Below are 15,623 nucleotides of genomic sequence, written 5' to 3'. Positions count from 1 at the left end.
AATACAACCGGCAAAGTTAGAATCTGAGCAACCAATTAATTCTAGAGTGTCCATATGTCTATGTATCAACATGTAGTCTTTGGTTCCTTGAAGGTACCTCATTACTTTCTTAGCAGCTCTCCAGTGGACTAACCCTGGATCACTCTAATATCGTCCCAACATTCCTACAACAAATACAATGCTAGGTCTTGTGCAAACTAGAACATACAATTGGCTTTCAACTGTAGAAGCATATATAATGTCCTTCATTATTTCCCTTTCAAGGTCCTTCTTCGGGCATTGGTTCAAATTGAACCTCCCTTCACAATGGGGGTCACGCTTGGTGAAAAATCCTTCATCCAAAATCTTTCTAAAACTTTATTAATACAGGTTTCCTGAGAGAGACCTAAAATACTTCGAAATCTATCACTATTAATCTTAATGCCAATGACATCAGATGCCTCACTCATATCCTTCCCATCAAAATTTTTAGAGAGAAATTGTTTCACCTCATGCAGAAAACCCTTATCATTGGGGGCTTAGCAAAATGTCATCCACATATAAAACAAGAAAACAGATTTTACTTCAACTGACTTTCTTATATATACATTGATCCATAATGTTTTTGACAAAACCGAATGAAGAATTTACATTATGGAATTTCAAATACCACTGACAAGATACTAGTTTTAATCCATATATGGATTTCTTGAGCTTGCAAACCAATTGCTCACCATCACTAGAGGGAAATCTTTCAGGTTGTTTCATGTAAACTTCCTCCCCTAGATCTCTATTGATAAATGTTGTTTTCACATCCTTTTGTTGCAACTCTATGTCAAAATGGGCTACTAATAATAAAATAATACACAAGGAATCTTTCTTAGATACTGGAGAACAAATCTTTGTGTGATCAATTCCTTCTTTTTGAGTGAATCCCTTAGCAACAAGTCTTACCTTGTATCTCTCAATGCTGCCCAATGAGTCTTTCTTTGTCTTAAAGACCCATTTACATCCAATGGCTTTAAATCCATTAGGTAACTCAACTAGATCCCATATTCCATTATTCTTCATAGAATTCATCTCTTCCTTCATGGCATTGTACCATTATTCTAATTTTTTGCAACTCATGGCTTGTGAAAAGAACTTGGGATCATTTTCGGCTCCAATGTTGTAGTCGGATTCCTGTAGATACATAACATAATCATAAAAAGTTGTTGATCTATTTCGTCTAGTAGACCTTCTTAATGTTGTGCCATCATATTCCTGAGAAGTATATGGTTCAACCAATTGTTCAAAAGTACTTGGCGACTCTTGAACTACCTGATCTACTAGAATGTCGTCAACAACTTGTGGAACTTCAATGATTGATTGTTCAACACCAATCTGTACTTGAGGGGTGATATGAACAATAACCAATCTATCACTTGAGGTGGAAGGTTGAGATTCTGAATGATCCTTCTTTGAATCCATGTTTCGAGTTTGGTTGCTCCCAATAATCGTCATTTTTAGGAAACTTTGCATTTCTTGATTCCACAATCCTAGTACTGTGAGATGGACAATAAAATCTGTAACATTTAGACCTTTCAGCATATCTAGTGAAATACCCACTAATGGTCCTTGGGTCTAGCTTCTTCTCTTTTGGATTATAAATTTTCACTTCAGACGGGCATCCCCTAAAGCACATATGTCACAAACTTGGTTTCCAACCTTTCCATAATTCAAATGGTGTTTTAGGAACATCCTTGGTTGGAACTCAGTTTAATATATACACTGCCGTCTTAAGTGCTTCAGCCCACAAGGAACTAGGAAGATTGGAGTTGTTAAACATACTCCGCACCATGCTTAATAATGTTCAGTTTCTTCTTTGTGCTACACCATTTTGGTCCGGTGAACTAGGCATGGTGTATTGGGCAACAATCTCATGCTTTTGATGAAACTTTGAAAATGGCCCAGGTACTTGTCCATTCTCTGTGTATCGACCATAATATTCTCCACCTCTATTTGAACTCTCGATCTTAATTTGCTTACCGCATTGTGTCTCTACTTCAGCCTGAAAGATCTTAAATGCATCTAATGCTTCATTATTGTTATAAAGCATATAGAGAGATACATGTATCATGAGTAATCATCTATAAAAGTGATGAAGTATTTCTTACCATGTGAGTCCATGTCTGGACTACATATAATGAGTATGTACGATCTCTAATATGTTTAAACTCCTATTAGCACCTCCTTTCACTTGTTAGTCTGCTTTCCTTTTATGCAGTCTACACAAATTTCAAAATCAGTAAAATCCAGAGTATTAAGTACCCATCATTTACCAATCTTTTAATTCTTTCCATGGAGATATAACCTAATCTCTGGTGCCACAATGTAGAGGGAACCTCATTAATAACACATCTTTTAGTGCTAGTGTGAACATGCATTGAATCATAAGTGGCATTGTTTTGTAAATTGATGTTGTAAAGACCATCAGACAAAGTACCTTTCCTGACTTATAAAATAAATTGAAAGATGGGTCTGAAAATTAAAAGAATATTCATAAGGTACAAACCTTGAAACTGAAATAAAGTTTCTGGAAAAACTTGGAACATAGAAAGTTTTTTCTAACTTTAAAACAAAGTCACTACTTAAAATTAAATAGCAAATTCCTATCGCTTCCACATGTGAGCTCGTCTTGTTTCCTGATAAGATGCTTTGCTCGCTTCCCACTGGCTTCTTTAGGTTTTGCTAACCCTGCAAGGAATTCGAAATGTGGATTGTTGATCCATAATCAATCCACCATGTATTAATATTGGCGTTAACCATATTAGATTCATAACAAACAAATGAGGTTGGATTACCTTAGTACGCAAGCCATTTATGAAACTTGGCACATTCCATCTTCATGTGTCCCTTCTTTTTACAGAAGAAACACTTTGAATCTTTCTTGATACCAGCTTGGGGTTTATTTTACCTTTTCCTTTCTATTTGGCTTGAAATTTGCTCTTTTCCATGCATTGCCAGCATTGCACTTTCTCCTTGTTCCATCACTTGTCTCCATTCCTCTTGAGCGTACATGGTCAAAAGTTCATTAATTGACCATTTATCCTTATGTGCGTTGTATGAGATTTTGAAGGGTCCATATTGGTGTGGAAGTGTGTTCAAGATGTAGTACACCTGGAAAGAATCTGACACTTCAACCTCGAGTTTCTTTAATTGAACCGCAATATCCCTCATTTGCATGGTGTACTCGTCCACTCCTCACATACCGGTGAGCCTTAGGGATGAGAGCTTCATGATTAGGGTGCTTGCTAGTGCCTTGCAAATTGTTCATCAATGGCTTTCAACAAGTCTTTGACTTGTTCTTGCTGATAAACAGAACCACGAATACCAATAGAAATTCAAGTCTTAATGAACATCATGCTGAGGCGATTAGATCCCTCCCATCATTCATAAAGCGTGATTTCAGCTGTAGTGTTGGTATTAGTAAATGTTGGCTGTTCGTGATTCCTAATAGCATAGTCTATGTCCATCTACCCTTAATGAAGAAGAATTCTCTCATTCAAGACCTTATAGTTATCTCCAAGTTCAGGGATATCACAACAAATATCAGAGAAATTTGCAGGTTGTACAACTGCATAAAATTACAAATTACATGCTTATGTTAAAACTGAAGTCTAAATAAAATAGCATGCTTTACCAATGTAAATCATGCTTAAAAATTGAATCTATTGACAAAAAAAAAATGCCTATGGGGTGGGTTAAATATTTTTAATTCAAGTAGATTCAATTTAAACTTTATGATAAAACTATCAAATTATTTATGAATTCAAAATTCATGTAGGTAAATTATGAATAACTTGATATTTTATCCAAACTAATAAACTCAATATAATAAAAATTCTTGTGGGATAAAATTATTATATAAGTATAATTAAGTCTAATTATTGTTTAATTTTGTTTATAATTAAACTTTAAGATAAATCTATCAAATTATTTAAGAATTTATAATTCCTGTGGGTAAATTATGAGTAACTTTATATTTTCTTCTAACTAAAAACTCAAATATAATAAAAATCCCTGTGAGATAAAATTTATTATATTAAGTAAAATTAGTTACAATTAATGTCTAATATTCTTTATGTGATCCAAATCTATCATAATATATATTTTTTATTAAATTAAAGATGATGTGGTTACTCTCTAATTAATTAAAATTTTGTGGATCACTAGATATTAAATCGTATAAATACTAAATTAACATGAGAATAGTATGAATTGTGTAATTTTAACTAATACTAAAATGTTATCATTATGTACAAAATATTCTCATAATATAAGCATAATTAAAAACTGTAATATTATTCATAACTTTAATTTCATGCATTTAAGTATATGTCAAAACGCATAAAAAATAATTACAGGAAATAAATGTATAAAATACAACTTATTTTACACAAAAATCCAGTCAGGTTTAATGGTCACTGGCACTAGTTCCTACGCCAGAATTTTCAAGCGCTACTGTTTGAATCCACGATGGAGCAAAAAATTGTTTTTGAGAACCGAGTCGACTTGGTCTTCTCGGGCGACTTTAGAGCCATCTCATCCCGTTCGAGTCGACCCGAACCTCATTTTTTTTATTTTTTTATTTTTTTATTTACACTGAGGTTGCCAAGACTGTGACCAGTTGACGAGTTGAAAGGGCGAGTCGCATACGACTCATCACGAGGCAACTCGGACCTATTTACCTAAAAAACCTTATGATTTTAATCAAATGTTACTGTGCGTTGGAGGTCTTCAACCTCCAACCGCACGCAGAAACTAAGGTTCGCCGGCAGTCCTTAACGACGTCGACGTTGGCGAACCTTTCGGAATAGTAGTTGGCGCCGGTTCCGACGCATTTCGTCGATGCGATAGCTGCCAGCCATTGCGCGTGGTGAGCGCACAGAGCGTGCAGAGATTGCTTGGCACCGGCGTTTTGGCCCTATCCGACACCAGACGGTGCTCAACGACGTCTTTTCGACGTTCGTTAGAATCTTTCGAAAATCGATGCTCCTAATAGAGATCAAGAGCGAAACTCGCTCAATGGAATTAGTACGCAGGTAGAGGTAGCTGCTCTATGAGAAACGGTTTACTCTGCTCCGGCTTGGAGTATTTTTCCATAAATAAGTTCGATGCCAGTTGAATACCAGAACGACGGATTGCTGGCTGTTGGTTCCGAAAATAATGTGTTGGCTGTCTATTCCCGCCACGTTTTGCCAACCAACGAAATGGCAGCCGTGATACCAATAATGGGAGCCACTCCAAAGTTTAATGAAAACTTCCTTTGTTAATGAAGCAGCAGTGATGACAGAAGATAAGGAACCGAAAGCAACAACTTCCCAGACGAAGCAGAGAGATTTCCTCGTGATTTGCTGGACCACGATCCAATCTCCGACAACTAAAACAGACTTGACCAGAGGAGGCTAACCAACGACGGAATTTTTAAAATTTGCTGTTAACCGGCTAAGAGGCAACCACGGTACCTTCAGTATCAGATTTTGGAATAGGTGAGTTCTTACCAGAATGCTGTCATTGACCAGATGTGTCATTGACGGCTTCGGATTTTGTGGAGGATGGGTTTGTGAAGAATCTCAGAGATTCCTCGATCTCTTTTTCCTCCCCGTCTTTCTCATCGGCTTTCGGGATTGGATTGAATTGGTAAGGATAGTCAAGGTCAGAGAGAACCTGGAGGAATTCCTAACCAACGGCGCCGGTCACCCCGACTACGACGACGGAAGGGCCGAACCTAGTAGCGCTCTTGTGGACGTCGAAGTACCACGGGCCAGCTTTGCTTTGATGTGGACAACAATTCTGGACATGCTGAGAATTCCGGCAGATGTAAATGACAATGAAAGCAGAGACCTGCCATGCCGACTTCACTCGACTGAACTTGGAGTAGACTCACTGGATAATCCGGAAAAAATACTGAGAATCCAAAAAATTTATGGATCGGCTACCTAGAGAAATTTTTTTTTGCTGAGAATCTGATGAGAGGAAAAAAATTAGGAGACTATGCTGAGGAAAGGGCCTAATATAAAAAACTCAGGAATTTTAAAAACTATAGCTACGAGTCCTGAAAATCAATACTCTTGTACCATGTTTATTTTCAAAACTCATGATTTAGCTCGTGGAGAAAAAAAGAGAGAAACCCATTAGGACAAAAAAGGAGGAAAAGTGGTTATAGATTCATGTCCCAACCCTCTCCCCGAAGCTATATTTATATATTGTTGGAAGATAGGGGCCAAACCCACATGACCAAGGAAGGTAGACATATCTAAGAGAATTATAAGATGGGCCATATTACCAAGGAAGTCCCACAAGATGGGACTAAGCCCATAAGAGGTAGGACCCACCATGATTACCATGAGCTGACATTCTTATCACATAAGTTGGAAGATCAAGAAGGACTCACAAAGTCATCTTTATCTTATGGTCGTGTCCTAGAAGAGTTTTAGTTTGAGTTATGCTTGTATTTTATCTATATTGAGTTATTTAATTATGCTAAGACTTATCTTTTAAGTGTTAGAGTTTGGGTGTAATTGGGACAAATGTAGTTTTATTGTAATTGGACTCTACTACCTTCCTCTATTATAAATAAAGGTTAATGTACTCTGATTATAGGAAGTTAATGAAGTCAATGAAGTATTTCTCTTTCCATAAATTTAACATATATTAATAAAATTATAATATTATAATTATATCCCTGAAACTTAAATAATTACATCAATATCATCTCTATGAGATGACTCTTTATTTACCATTCTACCATCACTATGTGGGTTTGTGGGCTTTCTCCGGGGTCTGTGAGCCTTGAGCCCATCTTCCACTTCTCTACGATGTGTGGGCCTTCCTCGGTCTTATGGGCTTGAACTCATCTTCTAAACACATGGACTTGTGGGTCATCCTTGGTAGTGTGAGATTGGACCCATCCTCCTAAATTTATCACGACAATAACTTGTTGTTAGGGGTTTTGCATATCTAAAAATATTTTAATGCATCCCTGTAGCATGGTTTTGAAAAATCAAATGCCCAGATGTTCCAATGCTATTATTTACCTTAAAATCGAAGTTTGGTGGTTATCCTCACATATGGAGAGAATTCTTGAGATATTTTTAGATAACATAGACTCTAGTCTTCAAATCTTAAATATTTTTTTCTAGGTACCTCTTCAAGATAATTTGACACGTTGTAAAGCTCGAGGTTTTGTCTTGAGTTTGTAGGTTTTTTGTACATATTTTATTATTATGTTTCTTGAAGGTATTGCTTATGAAATGCTTGATTTGCAAATATTAGTATAAATGCATTTAAGTTTGGTTATCATCAATATATAAATGAAGGTCAACAAAGAAGACCTTTGACTTCCATCAATTCTTCCTTGTTCTTGACGTGAGCTCCTTTGATGTGAATAAGTGTTTCATTGACATTAGCGATACCATCCTCAAGTTGTCTAAGGTGGTGGGAGCTAGAGCATGCATTGTTTTTCTTTCTCTTCACAAATTGGTATTGCTCCTCTTGAGTTCAGTCAAGATTTGATTCATCACTCGAGAAGTCTTATTCTTCAGTGTCCTTGCCCTTTTAATGCTCGGAGACCCAACGACCTCTCACTTTTTCAAAACCGATTTTTTTGACTTTCTGCTTGTAATGGAATCTTCTTGCAAGTATGGGTGGCATCGAATTGATCCAAGCTCAAACCTGCATATGTTCGAGCTTGGCTTGATCTGAATACTTCAAATTCGAGCTCGAGCTAAAATTGGAATCAAGCTCAAGCCCAAAATTTTTAACCGAGTTTGAGTTTGAGTCGGGTTCGAGCTTTAACCTACATTTAAAACTATAAAAATAAAAAATATATAAAAATAAATAAAGAGAATATTGTGATGAACTGCAAGCTATCGCAGAGAAAAAGTCGTTGCAATGGAGCATCCAATGTACAATAACCAGCTTAATAGACCTAAAAGAAAGAGCAAAACATCAATCAATAGTGTTTATTCCATTGACAAACAACAACATTAGATGTTGAGAGACCCAAAAGGGCTGAACTATCTATTGTCTTTGAGGTTTGAGGTAAATAAAAGCAACTATCTACCAACTAAAGAGGGAACGGATGAGAGCAATTAGAGTAAATGATATTTTCATAACAAAATCTATGCTAACGGATCGGCTCTCGAGATAACATACCAAGTTTGGCTTATTATATTTAACCACCCTTATTTCAAGTTTAAGCTCAAGCCGAGCACAAGTAAAAACTGAAGTGAGCCAAGCTTCTTTCGAGTCGAGCTCGAATAGATTGCGAGCTGGTTTGGCTTGGTGCCACCCCTATTTTTAAGGATGTAAACTTCCTCCCCCTCAAGAGCTACATTGTGGTGCTCCAAGATAAGAGTGATTATCAGTCCAAAAGGAAGACTATCAGCCTAGATGTTGTTCACCACATCTACCACATGTAAAAATATGAAGTCGGCAAAGTCAAACTTAACATGTTGGGTGAACGCCCAAAGTAAGAAATTTCACATATCATCAACTCAAAGCAATACATTGAATTTTTGCTAGCAAAAGTCCAAATTTTTTTTATAGAAACTTTTGCCAATGGATTTGAAAATTTGTTGGCATATATCTTAAACCTCTCCCAGCAAATTTCGAATTTTTATGGCATGTGGCAATTATTATTTTTGAATTTATATTTTAATGTGATTTTAATAATAATATAAAAATAATAAATAATAAATGTATAATACCCTCTGCCAACGAATTTTGAAATTTGCTAGCAGAGGTAAATTATTTTTTAAAGTTTTGTAATAATACATTTGCATCACATAAAAATTCAATTAAATTATTAAATAAATTTAATTCAAATAAAAAATCAAATGTATATAAATTCATCACCATCTTCGACTACTACTTCTTCTTCTTCTTCTTCGACTACTACTTCTTCTTCTTCTTCTTCTTCTTCAATGAACCTGAAGTGTTTCTCCCTTATCGTTTATAAGATGTAGAAGCATATTGAGAAATGGTTGTAGACATTGCAAGAGAGTTGTAGAATCAATAATCTTCAAATTGTTGATTCACATATTGATAACATGAAGTACTTTATGAGTATCTCCTTTGCAGAAAACTAACGAAAAACTAGTAGACATGTCCACCAATGAATTTAATTGGAGAAGCACCACGCTCTTACCATGCAGTGTAATGTTTGTCAAAGACATGCCATTCTCAAATTACTTGGATGCATCAATTTCTTTTTTGGAAGTTGTAAAAGCTTCATTGCACTAAAGACAACTTACTAAAAAACAAACCAAAAATATAATAAATTAGCATGTCTAACATTTATAATCAAATGTTGTAGTGATACACCCTCCTCTGCAAGTTGATCTACCATCAAATTTGTTGATCTTAGAATTTTAAAAAAAATCCAAGGTGGGTCTGTTATGGTCTCGGACCATGGACCTTGTAATCCGACGGGAAGGAGACTCTGCGTCCAGCACAAGTTTAGCACCAATGTGCTGTACTCGTCCAGGTCTGCCTATGATGGCGAATTCTGGGTGAAATGTGTGACAGAAAGGAGAAGAGGGAGAGCTTGGAAGTGATGGAAGGAAGGAAGGGTAACCCGACTTTGAGGGAGACCGTAACCTACTGCTCGTGAAGGGAGACAACAACCTGGTTCGTCAAGAGGGGAACCTCCCTGTTCGTGTTCTATTTCTGGGTTCAAATGTTCGACAGGTTTCATTTCCACTTACCCCTTCTTAAGTTGTTCAAAGAGGAGCCCAAATAATTATAAAACTAGCCATCTTGGCTTACACGCTCAACATGCTGAATCTGCTGAGTTGCTGAAATAGTTGCTGAGAATGATAAATTAATTCCAATACAAAACACTTCAACTGCAACGCCTTTGGATGACTCTTTCAGCTATCGAGTCTATAACAGGGTCAAACATTCAAGGTTGTTTTTTTTTAAAACTTGTCCTCAGTAAGATATAAAATTTTAAAAATCAAGTCAAATATCCAAGGTGGATTTGAAGACATCACCATTATCAAGGAGTTGCTGAAACCCCAGAGCTTTAAGCTCAGGACTAGATTTAGTCCATTTTGTAAACAAAACCTTAATGGGTTGTGGTAAGATATCAAGGGGTGGCCCAAATTTGATCCTCCGTGCATAAACCCAACTGGGTAGAGGTAATGACCTCTTGTAGACATTCTTTTCCCATTGGAAAAACCAGGAATGTCGATGGGAGGGATTTTGGTAATAAAAATTATTATACCAAGAATCCATATAATCTCAGTAATTAAATTCCTTATCATTAGGAAGATTAGCTGCTTTAGCTAAATCAAAATTTCCCCATGTTGAGGAATGCATAAATCTTTGAATTGCACACTTACTGTACGCTTTTGGGCTATCCCATTTAGCCACATTGGACAGTGTATGATGCACTGCGATTGATTTGAGATGAACCAAAATGGATTCAGATGAATACCATCGTTTTCCTGCACGGATGGAACAATAGGCTTCTCGAAGCCATTTCTGTAACATCTCCCAAGAATTCGAGGTGCCATCCACGTCCTCTTTATTGAGGATCAAAATTGTATCCTTTTAAGGAAGAGTAATATACTCTGGTTCTGCTTCAAATGTCTCTTTATACGACATTGGGGTTTTGCCCTTCTTCTCTGAGGAATTTCCTCGTTCTTGATTTTTGCGGCCTCGGCCTCTGGATTTATTTCCTCCTCCTCTGATTGGGAGAGGATTGCCCATTCCGGGGTTATACATGATTTTTACCTTGAAGAAATTCACGGGTTAGAAAATCAGGTAAGGAGTTTAATTCTCCTTTGATATGTTCAATATCAAAATCCGAGGCACTTAATTCTGCCTACCATCTGGAAAAGATTTGTTTGGAAGTAAGATTCTTCACATGATTCTTAAGAATCGATTTTGCAGCTGAACAATCAACTCTTGAAAAAAATTTCTGATTTAAGAGATCATCTTGAAATTTATGAATGCACTTAATTATTGGCAAAAAAATTTGTTTAGCAGTGGAATAATTAATCATTGCATCATGCCAGTTACCAGAGGTATATCTCACAAGTTCTTCTTTACGTGCTAGGTTTACTTGTTTGAATATGCCACCATAGCCTATATGGGAGGCATTTGTCTCTACAACCTTCAGATAAGAAGGATTGGTCAGGTTAAGACAAGGGATTTGTCTAACCTTTCCCTTTATGATTTGGACTGCCTGAGTGTGTTTAGGAGTCCACGACTCAAGATTCTTTCTGAGTCTTTTGTGCAATATTGCTAAGTCTTGAGCTAGATTAGGATAATAATCAGTAATATAATTTTGACTTCCTAGAAATCTCTGAAGTTGAGTTTTTTTCAATAATTTATCTGGAAATTTGGAAGCAAACTCAATACTTCTTGCAAAGGGAACTATTTTTCCCTTGTGAATATTGTGACCTAAAAATCTAACAAAGGTTTGAAACAATTTCATTTTTGGTGCTGATATCACCAACTCATGTTTTCGAATCACTGTTTTGAAAACATTTAAAAGCTTAAAATGATCATCAATAGATTCTGAATACACAAGGATATCATCAATATAAACAATTGTAAATTCAGAATAAGGAGCAAAGATATCATTCATGATCTTTTGAAATTCAGATGGAGCATTTTTCAAACCGAAAGGCATAACATTCCTTTCAAAGTAACCAAAAGGGACAGTGAATGTAGTCTTATATTTATCCTTTTCGTTGATTTGAATTTTGCCAATATCCAAATTTCAAATCAAATTTGGAAAAGATTTTAGCAGAAAATAATCCGTCTAATAATTTTTTTTTGTTTGGAAAGGGATATCAAATCCATTTAAAACATTCATTAAGTGGTTTATAATTAACCACTAATCTTGGAACACCTCGTTCCTTTTCTGCTTTTTTATTTACATAGAAAGCAATACAGCTCCATGGAGAATAAGACTTTGTAATTAATTTCTTATCCAAGAGATTTTGGATTTCCTTTCTGCATAGGTCTAGAAAAGTATGTTTCATTTGGCTAGGCCTAGCTTTGGTGGGAATGGTGCTTTCATTGAACCCATCAATATATGGTAAAGACACAATATATTTATGTCGATCCCAAAAAGCTCTAGGAATATTACTACAAATTTCTTGGGAAAGCAATTTATGAAGGGAACTAATTTTCTCTTAAGTGTCTGTAGGTTCCAACTATTGTTCTATTGTAAAAAATTGAAGTTCTTTATGTAGGAAACTTATTTGTTTTTCTTTAACATTTCTCAATTCAGAAATCTCATTAATAAAACTAACTTGAGGTTGAGATTTGAAAAAGAAATAAATAGGTTTTTTATTAACCTCTCCAAGAATTCCTTGGTTGTCAATGCCCTTGATTGGCATGATTTGCTTCAAGAAAGGAGTGCCTAATATGACCTGTTGTGTCATATCTTTTACCAATAGAAAATTTGTGATAATGCACTGATCATTAGTGCAGATGGAGGCATTGTTTAATTTATATTTAATTTTTATTTTCTTGCCATTTGCATTGGCCAAGGATTGAGTGTTTTTTTTTCAAAATATTGGGTTGGGATTAACCTTTCTTGGATGAAGTTTAACTCTTCTCCACTATCGATTAGAGCTGTCAAATGGGGGATGACGAAATTCTGGTCGATAACCAAATTAATTTTGGTATGCCACTTTTGATGAGTGACCTTTGTGATTTAATTCAGAAAAACATCATCTGAAGATTTTTCCTGTTTTTATAATTTAGTTTCAAGCTTTTTATATAAAGATTTTAAGTTTTTTAATTCTTTCTTGATTTCCTTGATTTCTCCCTGTAAAGCGTTTAGACAGACAGGTTGTTTTGAAGAAGACTTTTCTTCATAACGACTGACAACATCCTTCAAAGAATAGGGTTTTACACCTTGAGTATTCTTTGAAGTTTGAGCAAGATATTCATTTATTAAATATCTTTTTCTTTGAGGATCTTCCTATGCATCAATGTTCTCCATAATTTTTGCTGATCAGAAGTAAGAACATTAATCTGAATCATTTGTGCCACAAATTGTAGGTGAGAACAACTACAATCTTGGTCTTCTGATTGGCTGGATGAGGCATAATTAATATTATCCCCTGAATCAAAATTTAAGAGAATTTTAGCTAACTGAAGTCTCAAACCTTCATTAATTTCTAGTTGGTTAATTTTCTCTTTGGTTTTACACCTATTCGAATAGTGGCCTAATTTACTACATTTATAACAGACAATTTTGTTTTTGTGTGGAGGATTTCTTCTAGGAGGTGGTCTAGGTGGTGGTCTTGGAGGATGAGGTCTCCTAGGTTCATGACGAGTCTTTTGAAGAGACTGTTTCTTCTCTTTGCCTTCTATTTATATTTCCTACTTCTTGCTGTATTTGGTATCAGAGCCATGGAAGGCTAAATCTTGAATGTCCAGGTATGAAGTAAGCTATTATAAAATTTTTATATCTTAATCATCAATGGAGTTGACTTACTTCGTAATTTTATAATAATTTTACTATTCATCTTCGTTCTTGTTATGGTATGGGACGTCACCCAAGTCGCGTTGGGTCAAGCCGTGTTGCCAAGGTTAGCGTTGAAGGCTGCTATACTCATAAATCGTTGACAAACATGTGGAATTGTCCAGTTGGCTGGGAAATGAATTTCCTCCCAATGGGTCATTCTTGGAGTAGCAACATTTGCACTCATGAGATCTGTCTCGATCAATACAGTCTTACCCTGATCCGGTAAGTGAAGTACCTTAGGGACAAATGTATTCATAATTTTGAAATGAATCCTTGCAATAACTGCAATGGTTTCAGTTCTAGGAATAAAATTATATCCCTGTGTTAAAATCTTCAACAGGAGTGATTCCAACAAATTCCTATATGTCATTGATAGGGTAAGATTTGGATGGACATTAAAATAAATGGGTCCTCTACTAAGACTCGTTTAAACAATACCCATCAAAGGGGTTTTCCAATCCAAACATCTTCCATCTCGGAGGATGGCCTGTAATCATGTGTTAATAAGGTCAAGGGTTTGAACGCAATTTGTATGCATTTAATATGCATATATTTTTTCTCAGTATCTGCAAGATACTTATTGAGATCTGTTAACTCCAATAATTTAAGAGTTGAAACTTGATTTTCAAGATTAATAGTTTGTTCCATGGTTTTAATTCCCATGGTACTAGAAAGGGTGAAAGTTCCTTTCTTGTATATTGAAGTTGGTTTTATGGACAGAATTGTCCAATCATTCAATTGCTGTTGAACTTTATATTCAACAAGAGAAGCATTCTTAACTGATCCAGTAATCCTACTACTAGATGTCATTGTTTAAACAAACTAAAATTAAAACACAATTACACTAAAATTAAAGTAAACTAAAATTACTCTACAACTAAGAGTGGTAAAAGATAACCAGAAAGAGGAATATTCTAGTATGAAGTAAATCTATTATAAACTGATTATATGGTAATCATGAACGAAGTAAACTATTATTCATAATATCATAATTAATTTACTATTCATCATCTTCTTGATCAGATACACGTCTGTCAACGATTTATGAGTATAACGGCCTTCAACACTAATCTAGGCAACACGGCCTGACTCAACGCGACTTGGGTGACGTTCCATATCTTAACAAGAACGAAGATGAATAGTAAAATTATTATAACATTACGAAGTAAGTTAACTCCCATGATGATTAAGATATAAAAAATTTATAATAGCTTACTCCATACCTGAATTTAACCTTCCATGACTCTGATACCAAATACAACAAGAAGTAGGAAATATAAACAGAAGGCAAAGAGAAGAAATAATCTCATCAAAAGACTCGTCATGAACCTAGGACACCCCATCCTCCAAGACCACCTCCTAGACCTCCTCCTAGAAGAAATCCTCCAGAAAAAAAGTAAATTGTCTGTTATAAATGTTGTAAATTAGGTCACTATTTGAATAGGTGTAAAACCAAAGAGAAAATTAACCAACTGGAAATTGATCAAGGTTTGAGATTTCAGTTGGCTAAAATTCTCTTAAATTCATACTCAGTGGATGATATTGATTATGCCTCATCCAGCCAATCAGAAGACCAAGATTGTAGTTGTTCTCACCTACAATCTGTGGCACAAATACATCAGATTAATGTTCTTATTATTGATCAGCAACAAATTATGGAGAACATTGATGCAGAAGAAGATCCTCAAAGAAAAAGATATTTAATAAATGAATATCTTGCTCAAACTTCAAAGAATAATCAAGGTGTAAAACCTTATTCTTTGAAGGATGTTGTCAGTCGTTATGAAAAACATCTTCTTCAAAACAACCTGTCTGTCTAAATGCTTTACAGGAAGAAATCAAGGAAATTAAACAAGAATTAAAAAACTTAAAATCTTTATATAAAAAGCTTGAAACTAAATTAAAAAAATAGGAAAAATCTTCAGATGATGTTTTCCTGAATCAAATCACAAAGGTCACTAATCAAAAGTGGCATATCAAAATTAATTTGGTTATCGACCAAAATTTTGTCATCCCCCGTTTGACAGCTCTGATCGATAGTGGAACAGATTTAAACTGCATCCAAGAAGGGTTAATCCCAACCCAATATTTTGAAAAAAAC

Source organism: Aristolochia californica, unplaced genomic scaffold, assembly GCF_029961685.1.
Source record: "Aristolochia californica isolate CCGP_79_NKW_82.1479 unplaced genomic scaffold, dmAriCali1.0.hap1 SCAF_2, whole genome shotgun sequence".
Classification (NCBI taxonomy): Eukaryota; Viridiplantae; Streptophyta; class Magnoliopsida; order Piperales; family Aristolochiaceae; genus Aristolochia; species Aristolochia californica.
Note: the sequence above shows the minus strand (reverse complement) of the source record.